This window comes from Boleophthalmus pectinirostris, unplaced genomic scaffold, assembly GCF_026225935.1.
Source record: "Boleophthalmus pectinirostris isolate CB_2022bp ecotype Guang Dong unplaced genomic scaffold, ASM2622593v1 HiC_scaffold_20, whole genome shotgun sequence".
In the NCBI taxonomy this organism is placed as follows: Eukaryota; Metazoa; Chordata; class Actinopteri; order Gobiiformes; family Gobiidae; genus Boleophthalmus; species Boleophthalmus pectinirostris.
Genome location: NW_026571153.1, coordinates 181,903 through 199,402, shown reverse-complemented (window position 1 = coordinate 199,402; position 17,500 = coordinate 181,903). Strand labels below are relative to the sequence as shown.

General features: G+C 45.4%; 1 pseudogene; it reads right to left on the bottom strand.

The window, feature by feature from the left end:
* Nucleotides 1–7,695: 7,695 nt before the first annotated feature.
* LOC129409826 (HLA class II histocompatibility antigen, DQ beta 1 chain-like) overlaps nucleotides 7,696–17,500 on the bottom strand; it is a 12,419-nt pseudogene continuing 2,614 nt past the window's right edge.

Here is a 17,500-nt window from a genome sequence, read left to right as displayed (position 1 = left end):
CTTCCTCCAGTGTTTTAATGGGACAGTGTTTGTTGTTTGTCAGGAGGTTCAAGGAGGATCACAAAACCCTGGAGCTTCATGTTAGAACAACTGAAAACACTTGAACTGGTAGAAAAGATATAAAACTCACCTTCGTTTGAGCAGGTTGAGTCTCTGGAGCCACACATTTGTGGGTCGATTAAAACGCTCAAAATGACCAAAAAAAAGAAGAACTTTCATGTGAAACTCCAGTCTTTTCTTGGTCTTAGAAATGAAGGTTTTTCCACACGAGAAACTGCCAAGAAACTGAAGATTTCCTCCAGCGGTGCACTACTCCCTACAGAGAACAGCACAAACAGGAGAAAGAGAAGTGGGCAGTTTGACCAGACGGACGTAAGAAGTGTCCGTCCAGACAGTCCAACTTGTGGGAGGAGATTCTTGAAGTGTGGGGTGAAGTTTCTCCAGATCATCTCAAATGAACAACTAGAAAGACAAAAGTCTGTAAAGATGAAAATGCTGCAAATGGAGAATTCTTTGACAAAAGCAAAGTTTGATGGAAAAAAATTATTTCGTGGTGAATATATTTTATGTAAATAAAAAAAGTGTAACTTTTCATGGAAAACACAAAATTGTCCTGGTGACCCCAAACTTTTGAACAGTAAAGTAAATTTTATAATATTTTATATTATGACGTTATTTACAGGAGCAGAAACAAACAGCTCAGAGGAAACATCTGGATTTACTCTCAATAACAGATGAAAGTTGAACGTTTAAATCTTTTCTTTGTGGATCCAGATGTGCTGCTCACAGCACAGAGCTCTGACTCCCCCTGGTGGAGAGAACAGGATCTGCAGGAGAAATGTCCCAGAAAAACTCCACAGAAACAACCAGAAGAAACAACCAGAAGAAACATCCAGAAGAAACAACCAGAAGAAACAACCAGAAGAAACAACCAGAAGAAACAACCAGAAGAAACAACAACCAGAAGAAACAACCAGAAGAAACAACCAGAAGAAACAACCAGAAGAAACAACCAGAAGAAACAACCAGAAGAAACAACCAGAAGAAACAACCAGAAGAAACAACCAGAAGAAAAACAACCAGAAGAAAACAACCAGAAGAAACAACCAGAAGAAACAACCAGAAGAAACAACCAGAAGAAACATCCAGAAGAAACAACCAGAAGAAACAACCAGAAGAAACAACCAGAAGAAACAACCAGAAGAAACAGAAGAAGAAAAACAAGAAGAAAGAAGAAACAACCAGAAGAAACAACCAGAAGAAACAACCAGAAGAAACAACCAGAAGAAACAACCAGAAGAAACAACCAGAAGAAACAACCAGAAGAAAAACAACCAGAAGAAACAACCAGAAGAAACAACCAGAAGAAACAACCAGAAGAAACAACCAGAAGAAACAACCAGAAGAAACAACCAGAAGAAACAACCAGAAGAAACAACAACAGAAGAAACAACCAGAAGAAACAACCAGAAGAAACAACCAGAAGAAACAACCAGAAGAAACAACCAGAAGAAACAACCAGAAGAAACAACCAGAAGAAACAACCAGAAGAAACAACCAGAAGAAACAACCAGAAGAAACAACCAGAAGAAACAACCAGAAAAACAACCAGAAGAAACAACCAGAAGAAACAACCAGAAGAAACAACCAGAAGAAACAACCAGAAGAAAAACAACAGAAAGAAACAACCAGAAGAAACAACCAGAAGAAACAACCAGAAGAAACAACCAGAAGAAACAACCAGAAGAAACAACCAGAAAAACAACCAGAAGAAACAACCAGAAGAAACAACCAGAAGAAACAACCAGAAGAAACAACCAGAAGAAACAACCAGAAGAAACAACCAGAAGAAACAACCAGAAGAAACAACCAGAAGAAACAACCAGAAGAAACAACCAGAAGAAACAACCAGAAGAAACAACCAGAAGAAACAACCAGAAGAAACAACCAGAGAAACAACCAGAAGAAACAACCAGAAGAAACAACCAGAAGAAACAGAAGAAACAACCAGAAGAAACAACCCAGAAGAAACAACCAGAAGAAACAACCAGAAGAAACAACCAGAAGAAACAACCAGAAGAAACAACCAGAAGAAACAACCAGAACAACAGAAGAAACAACCAGAAGAAACAACCAGAAGAAAAGAAGAAACAACCAGAAGAAACAACCAGAAGAAACAACAGACAGAAGAAACAACCAGAAGAAGAAAACAACCAGAAGAAAAACAACAGAAGAAACAACCAGAAGAAACAACCAGAAGAAACAACCAGAAGAAACAACAGAAGAAACAACAGAAGAAACAACCAGAAGAAACAACCAGAAGAAACAACCAGAAGAAAACAACCAGAAGAAACAACCAGAAAAACAACCAGAGAAACAACCAGAAGAAACAACCAGAAGAAACAACCAGAAGAAACAACCAGAAGAAACAACCAGAAGAAACATCCAGAAGAAACAACCAGAGAAACAACAGAAGAAACAACCAGAAGAAACAACCAGAAGAAACAACCAGAAGAAACAACCAGAAGAAACAACCAGAGAAACAACCAGAAGAAACAACCAGAAGAAACAACCAGAAGAAACAACCAGAAGAAACAGAAAACAACCAGAAGAAACAACCAGAAGAAACAACCAGAAGAAGAAACAACCAGAAGAAACAACCAGAGAAACAACCAGAAGAAACAACCAAGAAGAACAACCAGAAGAAACAACCAGAAGAAAAACAACCAGAAGAAACAACCAGAAGAAAAACAGAAGAAACAGAAGAAACAACCAGAAGAAACAACCAGAAGAAACAGAAGAAGAAACAGAAGAAGAAAGATCAGAGGTGTGAACACACTAGTTGCTTCTTTTTCTAATTATTTATTTGATTTATTATAAAATGTTTGTACAAAATACACAGAAACATTTTAATTCACCAAATACGTCGAGTAAAAGAAAAAGTCCTGAGGATTTGACCCAGAAAAACCAAATATAATATATATAAAATATAAATAAAAATAAATGATGGGACATAAAGTGGTTTGATTTGTGTCAAATGTTAAATGTTGATGTGTCCCACACGTCTCTGATTCTCTGGACGATTTAAAACCACTTCATCGTCTCTAATCAACTTATTTACTTTAACATCTGTAAAAATAATACAACCTGAACCACAAACTTCTGGAATAAACTGAAGAACTGGGTCGAAAACTTGACATTTTTAGAATCATTTGATCTTTTTCTTTTGTGTCATTTTTGTTTCTCTGGGCAGCAGTGAGTTTGATGTAATAAACTGGTGGATTTACACAGTTAATTTGACATTTATAAATGTTCCTGCTGTTTGAAAACTCTTCATCCACATCCTGATTTTCATTTTATTTCCTTCTGATTTGTCAGTGTGAAAGAAACAAAGAGTTGAGGAAATGTCCCTGTAAAAACTGTTGGTGTGTGGCGCCCCCTGGTGGATATCATTTTGATTTTATTATTATTATTATTATTATTATTATTTTATTATTATAATTCTGGTGTCGTTTTAGTTTCATGAGCACAATTCAGTTTTACTCCTGATCAGACGTGTTAATAATAATAATAATAATAATAATAATAATAATAATAATAATAATAATAATAATAATGTGCTCGTGTGAATCTTTGTTCTGTTTATTTTTATATTTCTTTTACTTTTCTTTCTTTTCTTCAGTTGGTGTTTTTATATAAACATATTTATTTTCTTGTACATTTCTTTTGATTCTTTACGTTTGTGTTTCTTTTCTTTTATCACATTTTCCTCACTTCATATTTTACCTGTTTTATTTACAACAAACACATAAGAATAAAAATAATAATAATAAAATGATCAAATAAATAATTTAATCTCACTCGTCTTAAAACAATAAAACCAGAAAAATAAAACAAGAGAAAAAAAACAGAATAAAAAAAAAAAAAACGGCTCCATTGTGCTGGAGATAAAGTTGTAATAGTTTCCAGTAGGTGGAGCTAACGAGCTTTGACAAAAACACAAGGTTGATGTTTTGAGGCTGTGACTGACACGAGCTGCAGGTGATGAAAGTTCAAACATGAAGAAAAAGTCCAGCACCAACAGGGAGGACAGTTGTGAAGAAGCAGCAGCACAAACATGTGACCAGGTGAACACACTTGACTGTTTTGTCTTGAACAAACAACAAGTTCAAACGTCCATCTCCAGGTTTTGGTCCGTGTTCCTCACTTGTTTTGTCCCTTTTCAAGTAGAAAGTCAAATGTCGGTGAGGATTTGTGGCGTGTGTTGTGATGTGATCCCAGTCCTTGTGTTTGGTGCTTTCATTTGTTCACTGTAAGTCCCTGTGATGGTCTCTGGACACTCACACGTGTTTGTGTCTCAAGTGGGAAAAAGTCTTCAAGACGTTGACTTCAAATAAGTGAGTGAGTGTGATGAAGCTTCAAACTCTGATCTGAAACAACAAGTCAACATTTCCATGGATTGGGACGAGAGCACAGCCGCCTTCAGGACTTTTTCCAGCTGATTCCAAAGCTTCACTTTTGGACTTTGGTCGAACAGATTAGTTGAGGTGATGCTGTTTGTTTGTGAAGCTTTTCTTGATTTCTGTGGCACTTGAGTCTTTTATATAAAGTGAGAGCTCAGGAGAAACGTCTGGAGACACGTTCAGCTTCAACAGCAGCGTCCACAAAACACAAATGTCCCTTTGCACTCACAGGTTTCATATGGCACCAGTGTTTTTCACACTTCAAGGTTTGAAAGTCTTGACTCGGGTTCATGTCCAGACACTTGACACACTTTTTCACACACATGTTTCATGTGGAGGCGTCAGGAGTTTTGGACAAACACAACATTTCACATTTACACTTGTTCACTCTGAGTCCAGATCAGGAGCCTCACACTCATTTTGGTCCAAAGTGTCTGGATCAGAAAACTCATGTCATAAAACCCCCAAAATAACAATAAGTTCAAATATTTGTGCAGAGAAACACAAATCTATGACCCAAATCTGTTTGAACGGATGAAAAATCCATTTGGTCCTGGTCAAACAGAAGGAAACATCCAGACCAAAAGTTCAAGTGAATTATTCATGTGATATAAAAGTGGATTGAACAGATACATTTGTACTCGACTTTATCAAACTCTTCACCTTTTTTCTCTTCCATTTTTGGTTGTAAAGTTCCAGACGTTTTAAACAAACCATGAATGAAACATGAACAACAATTATTTCCCAAATTTCAAAGACCCAAAAATCCTCTTCAGATGAACTTTCAGACTTCATCTTTGACTCATCCACATCTGTAGGTAATAAACTTATGAAGATTAAAACTATTCAGTGTTTGTATCTGGGAAAAAAAAAGGTAATTTTCCCTCTGTTACTGAAAACTGATGTTTTTTTTAAGTTTAACTTGTGTTAAACTTTATATTTCCTCATGAACCTTTGTAAAAGCAGTGATATTGATACTACGGAGCTTTTCCTGCAGTGATCTAATCAATTCTGTTTCTACATATTTTATTTGTTAATGATCATGTTTTTTCTGTTCATTGTCCCTGAATTCTTCACACACACTGGATTGTTTTCATCATGATGGTTTTGGATGAGGTTAAGTTGGACTCTTTTTGAACATTATGTGTAAAAATGTACAATATTTGGAGAATAAAGTCAGATATTCAAACATATGAGTGAACAGTTTGAGATGAACGGAGACTTGAGTTTAATATCATGAATAAATGTCTGTTTGAAGTTTTGCTGTTGACACTTACAGACTGTGACTTGAAGAGTGGAGCTTCTTTTACAACTTTACAATCTTCTCTTCATTCACACTTTTGGCTTTTATCATAAATATAAATATTGGTTCTTAAGGAAAAGTGAATCATGTCAATAAATGTTTGTATTTCATCAGATCTTGTGTTATTCCATCTTTGAACTGTTGATGAAGGGACAGGATTTAAACAAAAAAAAGTATTTAAAATGATAAAAATGTTCTTGGAAGGACTGACATATTTTATAGAAATAGTTTCTTTCATTTTGAAGTAATATTAAAGTTTTCAGAAGAAAAAAGTGACAAATGATGTAAAATCCTGCACCTTCTACTTGTTTGTACAATTTTCCCTCCGTTACTTTTCCCTCCGTTACCATGACGTTTCTTAATAAAAAATCTCATGAGTCAAAAAGTCTGAGGTTTTTCAACCTAATCTTGTTCCATATGGTAGAAAACTATATGAAGCAAATATTCAAACCAGTTTGTTCAGGATATGGAAGTGAGAACCAAGAGTTTTCACTGTTTGGATTTATTGTGCTGCATATTTCATTCCCTCCGTTACCAACATGAGTTTTTACATTTTTTGTGTTGAACTTGAAAGAATCTGACAGGTTTAACTTGACCCTGTTGGAGTGTAACTCTTTCCTACATTCTGATACTTTACTTATTTCAATAGTTCCTCTAGTTTCTGAATAAGACACATTTGAATGTCAAACATCTGACCCTGTTTCCTCCGTAAACACTTGACCGACACATTTACACCTCAAAGTTTGAACATGAACTTGTCTGGAAACAGAATAAATCCATTTTTGTTGTAAAATTCTGCACTCGGCTCCACTTTTTCTCTGGCCCCCGGGCCGTGTGTTTGACTCTCCTGGTCAGTGTTGAGGAGTAATAGATTACATGTACCAGAGTGATGTAATCAGAGTACAAATGATGAGTAACTGTATTCAGTTACAGTTACTTTGTTCAAGTAAATGGATTAAACACAGACGGATTTTACTGTTTTCACTTTTTGGACTAAATCCCTTTTTTTTCTTTTTTTTCTCGGTAATTCCACTTACTGCAAGAAACTAAACCAGGACTAAAACAGAACTAAACCAGGTCTAAACCAGAACTAAACCAGGTCTAAACCAGGTTAAACCAGGACTAAACCAGAACTAAACCAGAACTAACCAGGTCTAAACTAAACCAGGACTAAACCAGGACTAAACCAGGTCTAAACAGTCTAAACCAGGACTAAACCAGAACTAAACCAGAACTAAACCAGTCTAAACCAGGTCTAAACCAGGACTAAACCAGGACTAAACCAGAACTAAACCAGAACTAGGTTAAACCAAGGTCTAAACCAGGACTAAACCAGGACTAAACCAGGACTAAACCAGGTAAACCAGGACTAAACCAGAACTAAACTAAACCAGGTCTAAACCAGGGTCTAAACCAGGACTAAACCAGGACTAAACCAGGTCTAAACCAGACTAAACCAGGACTAAACCAGGTCTAAACCAGCTAAACAGGACTAAACACCACAGGACTAAACCAGGTTAAACAGGTTAACCAGATTTAACGTGTTTCTTCGTCTTTTATCAATATATTTTAATTTGTTTAAATAAAGTTTGACTTTTATTTTCTTTTATCAGACAAAACTTCTTATGTGAAGATTTCCTCGTCTTTGTTTCTCTACAGTAAATCAAGTCATCCAAAGTAATCAGATTACATTACTCACTTTAAGTACTTTAATGGATTCTGTTACAAACTACATTCTGGTGGATGTAATCTGTAATCTGTAATCTGTAGGGGATTACATTTTAAAGTAATTTTCCAGACTCTGTCCCTGGTCCAGAGGAAACAGAAAACTGCTCCAGACTCAATCTGATTTTGATGTGGTCAAAATCAAACATCTGCAGCTTCTGTGATTCTCATTTCTTCACCAAAAACACCAAGAAGGACACAGACTTGATCTTCTCAAACAAACTGATTCATTTTATTAAAGCAGAAGCAGAAAGACGCCGTCAAACGGAGCTTCACACACCAACAATCATCACCTTTACATTTCCTTCTTCTCACAGACGCCACTTTCCTCCAGCTCCTCACCACACTCAGCTTTACTTTAGGATTTATTTGAAGGACAATGGACAGAGACATGAAGCTCCTCACAAACACAGATGTTCCTCACAGATCACAGCTCAAGCGTCTCATCTTCACCTGCGTCAAATCACTTTTATTCTAAAACCTCTGATTGTGTTTTATGAACCGCAACCCCAAGAAAAGCAGCAGATTTAGTCCAGAGACAAACATCAGGACACGAGAGGAGCCTTCAGGAACCTTCAGGAACCTTCAGGAGCCTTCAGGAACCTTCAGGAGCCTTCAGGAACCTTCAGGAGCCTTCAGGAGCCTTCAGGAACCTTCAGGAGCCTTCAGGAGCCTTCAGGAACCTTCAGGAACCTTCAGGAACCTTCAGGAACCTTCAGGAACCTTCAGGAACCTTCAGGAACCTTCAGGAACCTTCAGGAACCTTCAGGAACCTTCAGGAACCTTCAGGAACCTTCAGGAACCTTCAGGAACCTTCAGGAACCTTCAGGAACCTTCAGGAGCCTTCAGGAACCTTCAGGAACCTTCAGGAACCTTCAGGAACCTTCAGGAACCTTCAGGAGCCTTCAGGAACCTTCAGGAACCTTCAGGAACCTTCGTGAGTCTTTAGGAGCCCCGTGGGACGATTATCCAGCCTGAAACACAAGAGGAAGAGTCAGAAGGTTGAGAAGAAGCTGCACAGATCCAAGACGTCAGACCTTTGGACTTGTGTTTGTAGAAGATGAACCCGGCCAAAGACAGAACCAGACCCAGGACCAGACCAGAGGCTCCGATGGCGATTTTATTCCTGTCCCCGTCTGAGAGAGCGCCCTCTGTGGAGACAACAGCTCACTACAACTACAAGTGTACAGACAGGAGCGCACCTGACACACACACCTGACACACACCTGACACACACCTGACACACACCTGACACACACCTGACACACACCTGACACACACCTGACACACACCTGACACACACACACACACACACCTGACACACACCTGACACCTGACACACACCTCACACCTGACACACACCTGACACACACCTGACACACACACTGACACACACCTGACACACACCTGACACACACCTGACACACACACTGACACACACCTGACACCACCTGACACACACCTGACACACACTGACACACACACACCTGACACACACCTGACACACACCTGACACACACACACACACACTGACACACACCTGACACACACCTGACACACACCTGACACACACCTGACACACACACACTGACACACACCTGACACACACCCTGACACACACCTGACACACACACTGACACACACCTGACACACACACCACACACACCTGACACACACCTGACACACACACACAAGAGGGCCCCGTCACACACCTGACACACACCTGACACACACACTGACACACACCCTGACACACACCTGACACCTGACACACACCTGACACACACACTGACACACACCTGACACACACCTGACACACACCTGACACACTGACACACACACTGACACACACACACCTGACACCTGACACACACCTGACACACACCTGACACACACACTGACACACCTGACACACACTGACACACACCTGACACACACACTGACACACACCTGACACACACCCCACACACTGACACACACCTGACACACACACACCTGACACACACACCTGACACACACACTGACACACTGACACACACACACCTGACACACACACACACACACACACACTGACACACACCTGACACACACCCTGACACACACCTGACACACTGACACACACCCTGACACACACCTGACACACACCTGACACACACCTGACACACACACCTGACACACACCTGACACACACCTGACACACACCTGACACACACACTGACACACACACACCTGACACACACACACCTGACACACACCTGACACCTGACACACACCTGACACACACACACCTGACACACACACTGACACACACCTGACACACACCTGACACACACCTGACACACACCCTGACACACACCTGACACACACTGACACACACCTGACACACACCTGACACACACACACACACTGACACACACACTGACACACACCTGACACACACCTGACACACACCTGACACACACCTGACACACACACTGACACACACCTGACACACACTGACACACACCCGACACACACCTGACACACACACTGACACACACTGACACACACACACACCTGACACACACCTGACACACACCTGACACACACACACACTGACACACACACTGACACACACCTGACACACACCTGACACACACCTGACACACACACCTGACACACACCTGACACACACTGACACACACACACACACCTGACACACACACCTGACACACACACACTGACACACACCACACTGACACACACCTGACACACACACACCACTGACACACACCTGACACCTGACACACACCTGACACACACCTGACACACACACACACTGACACACACCTGACACACACACACCTGACACACACACCTGACACACACACACCTGACACACACACACCTGACACCTGACACACACACACTGACACACACACACCTGACACACACACTGACACACACCTGACACACACCACCTGACACACACCTGACACACACACTGACACACACCTGACACACACACACCTGACACAACCTGACACACACACCTGACACACACCACACACACCCCACACCTGACACACACCTGAACACACACCTGACACCTGACACACACCTGACACACTGACACACACACCTACACACACACCTGACACACAACCTGACACACAACCCACACCTGACCACACACCTGACACACACACCTGACACCACACCTGACACACACCACACACCTGACACTGACACACACACACCTGACACCTGACACACACCTGACACACACCTGACACACACCTGACACACACCTGACACCTGACACACACCTGACACTGACACAACCTGACACCTGACACACACCTGACACACACCTGACACACACACTGACACACACACACCTGACACACACACCTGACACACACACACCTGACACACACACCTGACACACACCTGACACACACACCTGACACACACCTGACACACACCTGACACACACCTGACACCTGACACACACACCTGACACACACCTGACACACACCCGACACCTGACACACACCTGACACACACACACTGACACACACACTGACACACTGACACACACTGACCTGACACACACCTGACACACACCTGACACCTGACACACACCTGACACACACCTGACACCTGACACACACTGACACACACCTGACACACACACCACACACCTGACACTGACACACACCTGACACACACACCTGACACACACACCTGACACACACCTGACACACACACACACCTGACACACACCCTGACACCACACACCTGACACCTGACACACACCTGCACACACACCTGACACACACCTGACACACACCTGACACCTGACACACACCTGACACACACTGACACACACACTGACACACACCTGACACACACCTGACACCTGACACACACCTGACACCTGACACACACACCTGACACACACCTGACACACACACACACACCTGACACACACACACCTGACACACACCTGACACACACACCTGACACACACCTGACACACACCTGACACCTGACACACACACCTGACACACACACCTGACACCTGACCACACACCTGACACACACCCGACACCACACACCTGACTGACACACACCTGACACACACCTGACACACACCTGACACACACACACCTGACACACACCTGCACACACTGACACACACCTGACACACACTGACACCTGACACACACACCTGACACACACCTGACACCTGACACACACCTGACACACACACCTGACACACACCTGACACACACCTGACACACACACCTGACACACACACCTGACACCTGACACACACCTGACACACACCTGACACACACCTGACACACCTGACACACACCTGACACACACACCTGACACACACCTGACACACACTGACACACACACACCTGACACCTGACACACACCTGACACCTGACCACACACACCTGACACACACCTGACACACACCTGACACAACACCTGACACCTGACACACACACCTGACACACACCTGACACACTGACACACACCTGACACCACACACCTGACACACCTGACACACACTGACACACACACACCTGACACACCTGACACACACCTCACACACACCTGACACACACACCTGACACACACACACCTGACACACACCTGACACACACCTGACACACACACACCTGACACCTGACACACACCTGACACACACACACCTGACACACACACCTGACACACACACCTGACACACCTGACACACACACCTGACACACACACACCTGCACACACCTGACACCTGACACACACCTGACACACACCTGACACACACCTGACACACACCTGACACACCACACCTGACACACACCTGAACACACACCCACCTGACACCTGACACACACCTGACACACACACCTGACACCTGACACACACCTGAACCACACACACCTGACACACACCTGACACACACACACACACGACACCTGACACACACACCTGACACACACCTGACACACACCTGACACACACACACACCTGACACACACCTGACACACACACACCTGACACACACCTGACACCACACACACCTGACACACACCTGACACACACCTGACACACACCTGACACACACCTGACACCTGACACACACACCATGACACACACACCTGACACACACCTGACACACACACACACCTGACACACACCTGACACACACACCTGACACACCACACACACACCTGACACACACCTGACACCACACACCTGACACACACCTGACACACACACCTGACACTGACACACACACCTGACACACACACCTGACACACACCACACCTGACACACACACACACCTGACACACACACACCTGACACACACCTGACACACACCTGACACACACACCTGACACACACACACCTGACACACACACCTGACACACACCTGACACACACACCTGACACACACACCTGACACACACCTGACACACACCTGACACACACACCTGACACCTGACACACACCTGACACACACACCTGACACACACCAGACACCTGACACACACACCTGACACACACACTGACACACACCTGACACACACACCTGCACACACACACACCTGACACACACACACCTGACCACACACACCTGACACACACCTGACACCTGACACACACACACACACCTGACACACACCTGACACACACACCTGACACCTGACACACACCTGACACACACCTGACACACACACCTGACACACACCTGACACACACCTGACACCTGACCACACAACACCTGACACACACCTGACACTGACACACACCTGACACACACACCTGACACACCTGACACACACCTGACACACACACCTGAACACACACCTGACACACCTGACACACACCTGACACACACCTGACACACACTGACACACACACACACACCTGACACACCTGACACACACCTGACACACACACACACACTGACACACACACTGACACACCTGACACACACCTGACACACACACCTGACACACACCTGACACACACCTGACACACACACACCACACCTGACACACACACCTGACTGACACACACCTGACACACACCTGACACACACCTGACACACACCACCTGACACACACACACACACCTGACACACCTGACACACACACACACACCTGACACACACCTGACACCTGGACACACACCTGACACACACACCTGACACACACACACACACTGACACCACACACACCTGACACACACCTGACACACACCTGACACACACACCTGACACACACCTGACACACACCTGACACACACCTGACACACACACACACACCTGACACACACACTGACCACACACACCTGACACACACCTGACACACACACACCACACCTGACACACACCTGACACACACCTGACACACACCTGACACACACACACACACCTGACACACACACACACCTGACACACACACACACACCTGACACACACTGACACCTGACACCTGACACACACCTGACACACACCTGACACACACCTGACACACACACACACCTGACACACACAACACACACCTGACACACACACCTGACACACACAACAGACACCTGACACACACACCTGACACACACACACCTGACACACACCTGACACACACACACACACCTGACACACCACACACACCTGACACACCTGACACCACACACACCTGACACACACCTGACACCTGACCACACACACACACCTGACCACAACACCTGACACACACCTGAACACACACCTGACACACACACACCTGACACACACACCTGACACACACCTGACAAACACTGACACACACCTGACACCTGACCACACACACCTGACACACCTGACACACACCTGACACACACCTGACACACACCTGACACACACACACCTGACACACACACCTGACACACACACACCACACACACCTGACACACTGACACACACCTGACACACACACCTGACACACCTGACACACACACCTGACACACACCTGACACACCACACACCTGACACACACACACCTGACACACACACCTGACACACACACCTGACACACACCTGACACCTGACACACACCTGACACACACCTGACACCACTGACACACCTGACACACACCTGACACACACCTGACACACACACCTGACACACACTGACACACCCTGACACACACACACCTGACACCTGACACACACCTGACACCACACCTGACACACACCTGACACCACACACCTGACACACACCTGACACACACCTGGACACACACCTGACACACACCTGACACACACCTGACACCTGACACTGACACACACCTGACACCTGACACACAACTGACACACACCTGACACACACCTGACACCTGACACCTGACACACACACCTGACACACACACACACACACCTGACACCTGACACACACCTGACACACACACACCTGACACACACCTGACTGACACACACCTGACACACACCTGACACCTGACACACACACCTGACACACACCTGACACACACACCTGACACACACACCTGACACACACCTGACACCTGACACACACACCTGACACACACCTGACACACACCTGACACCTGACACCACACACACACCCTGACACACACTACACACACACCTGACACACACACCCACACACACACCTGACACACACCTGACACACACACCCACACCTGACACACACACCTGACACACACACCTGACACACACCTGACACACACCTGACACACACCTGACACACACACACACCTGACACACACCTGACACACACCTGACACACACACACCTGACACACACCTGACACACACCTGACACACACCTGACACACACACACCACACCTGACACACACTGACACACACCTGACACACACCTGACACACACCTGACACACACCTGACACACACCTGACACCACACACCTGACACACACCTGACACCTGACACACCTGACACACACCTGACACCACACACCTGACACAACCTGACACACACCTGACACACACACCTGACACACACCTGTCACACAGGGACCTGACACACGGGGACACACACAGGGACCTGACACACACCTGACACAGGGACCTGACACAGGGAACCTGACACACTGACACACACCTGACACACACCTGACACACAACCTGACACACACACACCTGACACACACACACCTGACACACCTGACACACACACACACAGGACCTGACACACACCTGACACACAGGGACCTGACACACAGGACCTGACACACAGGGACCTGACACACACAGGGACTGACACACACCTGACACACACGGGGACCTGACACACGGGACCTGACACACGGGACACCACACGGGGACCTGACACACTGACACACGGGACCTGACACACGGGGACCTGACACACAGGACCTGACACACAGGTCTTACCCAGTCCAGGACCATTGTTCTTTGAGACTCTTGTGTTCAATCACACAGGAAATCTGGTCTCCAGACCTGCACAGAGACAAGTTTAGAAAGTCCTGGTTTAGTCCTGGTTTAGTCCTGGTCCTAGTTCTGGTTTAGTCCTGGTCCAGTACTGGTTTAGTCCTGGTTTAGTCTTGGTTTAGTCCTGGTTTAGTCTTGGTTTAGTCCTGGTTTAGTCTGGTTTAGTCCTGGTCCAGTACTTGGTTTAGTCCTGGTTAGTCCTGGTTTAGTTCTGGTCCAGTACCTGGTTATAGTCTGGTTTAGTCCTGGTAGTCTGGTTTTAGTCCTGTTTACCTGGTTTTAGTCCTGGTTTAGTCCTGGTTTAGTCCTGGTTTAGTCCTGGTACCTGGTTAGTCCTGGTTTAGTCCTGTCCAGTACCTGGTTTAGTCCTGGTCCAGTACCTGTTTAGTCCTGGTTTAGTCCTGGTTTAGTCCCTGGTTTAGTCCTAGTCCTGGTTTAGTCCTGTTTAGTTTAGTCCTGGTTTAGTCCTGGTCCAGTACCTGGTTTAGTCCTGGTTTAGTCCTGGTCCAGTACCTGTTTAGTCCTGGTTTAGTCCTGGTTTAGTCCTGGTTTAGTCCTGGTCCAGTACCTGGTTTAGTCCTGGTTTAGTCCTGGTCCAGTACCTGGTTTAGTCCTGGTCCAGTTTAGTCCTGGTTTAGTCCTGGTTTAGTCCTGGTTTAGTCCTGGTCCAGTACCTGGTTTAGTCCTGGTTTAGTCCTGGTTTAGTCCTGGTTTAGTCCTGGTCCAGTACCTGGTTTAGTCCTGGTCCAGTACCTGGTTTAGTCCTGGTTTAGTCCTGGTTTAGTCCTAGTCCTGGTTTAGTCCTGGTTTAGTTACCTGGTTTAGTCCTGGTTTAGTCCTGGTTTAGTCCTGGTCCAGTACCTGGTTTAGTCCTGGTTTAGTCCTGGTCCAGTACCTGGTTTAGTCCTGGTTTAGTCCTGGTTTAGTCCTGGTTTAGTCCTGGTTTAGTCTGGTTTAGTCCTGGTCCTGGTTAGTCCTGGTCCTGGTCCAGTACCTGGTTTAGTCCTGGTTAGTCCTGTTTAGTCCTGGTCCAGTACCTGGTTTACTGGTTTAGTCCTGGTTTAGTCCTGGTTTAGTCCTGGTTTTAGTCCTGGTTTAGTCCTGGTTTAGTCCTGGTCCAGTACCTGGGGGAGTACTCGAGCTGTGAGTGCAGTTGGTAGTACCAGTCTGCGTCTGGCTGCAGGTCAGTCGTGGTCACTCCGGTCGTCAGACTCTGCTGGTGGTTGGTCCAGGACACACTGATGTGTTCGGGGTAAAAGCCGTAGACGCTGCAGACCAGGACCCTGTCACTGCCAGCAGAGGGCGCTGAGCTCAGCACCGCGTACGGCTCCACTGGAACACACACCGAGTCATATACACACACACCGAGTCATATACACACACACACACCGAGTCATATACACACACACACCGAGTCATATACACACACCGAGTCATATACACACACACACACACACACCGAGTCATATACACACACACACCGAGTCATATACACACACACACACCGA